This window comes from Limulus polyphemus, unplaced genomic scaffold (assembly GCF_000517525.1).
Source record: "Limulus polyphemus unplaced genomic scaffold, Limulus_polyphemus-2.1.2 Scaffold1002, whole genome shotgun sequence".
Classification (NCBI taxonomy): domain Eukaryota; kingdom Metazoa; phylum Arthropoda; class Merostomata; order Xiphosura; family Limulidae; genus Limulus; species Limulus polyphemus.
In genome coordinates, this window is record NW_013666612.1 from 24,159 (window position 1) to 27,483 (window position 3,325).

At 34.6% G+C, this 3,325-nt stretch overlaps 1 protein-coding gene across 3 annotated transcripts in view; it reads left to right on the forward strand.

Annotated features, from left to right (window-relative positions):
- LOC106461635 (protein pangolin, isoforms A/H/I/S-like) overlaps window positions 1-3,325 on the forward strand; it is a 40,492-nt gene that overhangs the window by 10,871 nt on the left and 26,296 nt on the right. The gene's annotated exons all lie outside the window — the stretch shown is intronic.

A 3,325-nucleotide genomic window follows, 5' to 3' on the forward strand; every position in this document is an offset into this window, starting at 1 on the left:
CTATTTAAATATATTTATACATGGCTTGTGTATATCTTATATATATATATATATATATATATATTATTCATACCTTCAATGTATAGGACGCAAGCAGATTTTGACATCAAATTTTGGAGTAAAAAAAGTGCGTCTTATACACCGAAAAATATGGTATATTCGGAGACGAGCGTGCGCTTTACATGTACAAACGAAATTTATTAATACAGTGTTAAACGAATGCCTTTTATCGTTGCGTTCTTTCTATGTTAATTTTGTTCGTGTGTAAGGCTTAGACTGTAAGTTACCACTTTACACAATGGCATGATATAAAATACTCTCGTGTACGTCTAGTGTGAGGAAAAGTGTATATATATGTGTGTGTGTATATATAATATAACCTGCAATATATTTATTGTACATGTAAATGTACGCGCCAACAAAGTTTTTATATAGCAATGTAAAATTATACCACTTGTACAAAAGTACATAAGGTATCATTTTAAAGTAAAAATGTCTACGGTTATAGCTCCCAAAAGTATTGGGGAAATTCCGTCCATCAGACATAATCAAAACAACAGATGCAAAGCTAGTCAGCATGTAACCGAAAAAAAACAGTACAGTCATGATTTTTTTCTTTATCTGGTGTACTTATATATTTGGTGTTTATTCATGTGATTTGTAGGGCTAATTTGAAACTAGACATATGTTTACAATATCTGAATATATGTGTCTTGTCTTAAAAGACCTGGAGCTAAGGGCCTAGAAAAATGGTTTTACACAACCGAGTGTACAGAAAAGGTTTGATGGTAGATTTGGATAGAGTGGAACTTCCTATTCATGTACAACTTGCAGTGGGGTCAAATTGGGGTGTGACGTTTTTTATAAGAGGGCCATCGAAATCATTATTTCACGCATTGACCATAACTTCTGTTCTAGATGAAAATTTCATTCCAAATTATAAACAAAACTGAACATACAAAATTGAAAATATACAGATTATATTTCAAAATGACTGACATTTATGGGTAAATATTTTTTTTTTATCAAACCTGTACATAAATGTCAAGTAGTTAAGTAGTGGCTAGTTTGGGCCAAATACCATATGATAATTAAGAAGATTTTAAATAAAAAGAGAAGTTAAAAACTTAAACATTTAAACAATCATTCAATATGATTCAAAATTGCTACAATAAGATCCCTGATTTTAAACCGCTAGCCATAAGGCATTATAGGTGACATTATAAATCATAATAATCATTTAACTTTCAGATGTAAGTGTGTATAATTGTTTAAAAATACAGCCGTATTCTGACATCTAAGTACAAAATCATCCATAAAGTATGCTACAGCACAAAATGAGAGGGATCTCTTTAAAAACAAAATGGCAACAGTGGCTTATATTTTCAGTAAACCATTAATGGCTGTTCAATCGAACATACATATCTTAAAAAGCTTGAGAGAACATGATTACTATTTGTTGAATTTTGTACTTTCGGAATTCACATGTTATCACTATGAAGCATACATCAAAATTACATGAATATGTATTACAAATGCTAAGTTCTCCTCGTCAGAGATTTCTTCCACCCGTCTAGCAGGGTTTTGACATTGTTCGCTGCCCATGCAAGCACAACTTTCTGTACAGTTCTGATTGTTCATTTCTCTGATCCTTTTGACAGAAAAGCCAGTACTGTCTTTCATTCGTTGTGTCACCTGGAACGTTGGTATATCCATACAGTTGGCACATGAAGGATTCAGTCTTTGTCGTTAGATCTGCCGATATTTCAACTTAGACCCCAGGGTAATTTTGGTATCATTGTCAATACAGAGTAACCTGAATATCTTCTTTTCCCAATACCACTTAGTGCACTTGTAAAATCACAACCAGTAAGGGTATGGAAACTGGATAAAGCATCACATATATCCCTTCCCATCTCATCTGCCATCAAGTGACATGGTATATATAGGAGCTTGTCCTTGACTCCAGTGCGAAGCTATAACTCTACGCATCTAAAGTCTTTGAAGAGGGACACACAGAACACACACACGTCGGTATTTGAAGAACGAACAACGATACGACTGTGGTTTAGAGGTGCATCCCCAGCATGTAACAGCATCCTCGTTTCAGCCTCTTAGTGATCAGACTTCAAGTAATCAATGAGAGCCCGATTGTTACTGGTGACACGAACAACCTCAGTCCCATCAAGCCAACCGTCAGTTATGATAATATCCTGTCCAGGTTTCAACACCTTCTGCCCCAATGAACACCTCTTCTCACTGACAAAAGTACACACATTTCTCTTGTTTCTGGAGTTCCCAAGGTATTTTGCCCACTGCTTTTGAACTGGTGTCTATGTGCTTGTAATGCTGACTTCCATTGCTGAGTGAGTCCCGCTTCTAAGTCTTTCACCACTCTTGATGCTTGCATGCTGATACTGATCAAACACTATATGTATTCTGTTGCACTAGGGAGCTACTGTGCATGTCAAAGTGCTTCTGTGTCAATTCGCCAAAAGTACGTGCTCCTGCATTCCCAACCATCTGAATATGTACCATTCCATCAAAGATATGGGCTGTCTTCATGTCTGGTTGTGGTGATAGCAATCTATTAAGAGTATTAACCAGTTTCTCCAACTCTCCTAATAGAACACTTTTAGTATCTTTCCTCAAGTTACCATCTGGATGTGCCAAAGCATAAAGAACAGGAGAAAGTTCAAACTGAGAATGTCTTTCAGGATGATATCGCGTACCTTGGAAGCAATGACCAATAAGCCATTTTACCATTTCGATTTTAACGGGATCTCTTTCGTTTTGTGCTGTAGCATACTTTATGGATGATTTTGTGCTTAGATATCAGATTATGGCTCTATTTTTAAACAATTATACACACTTACATCTGAAAGTTAAATGATTATTATGATTTATAATGTCACCTATAATGCCTTATGGCTAGCGGTTTAAAATCAGGGATCTTATTGTAGCAATTTTGAATCATATTGAATGATTGTTTAAATGTTTAAGTTTTTAACTTCTCTTTTTATTTAAAATCTACTTAATTATCATATGGTATTTGGCCCAAACTAGCCACTACTTAACTACTTGACATAATTTGAGGTTAGAAAGTAGATTTATGTACAGATTTGATAAGAAAAAACAATATTTATCTATAAATGGCGGCCATTTTAAAATGTAATCTGTATATTTTCAATTTTGTATGTTCAGTTTTGCATTCTCATGGGTCCTGAAGTCAAATACAATTGATTAGAGTGTGAAATCAGATTAAATTTTCATCTATACACCTGGAAAAAAGTTAAGCACCCCCAAATATTTTTCAGGATCGCTT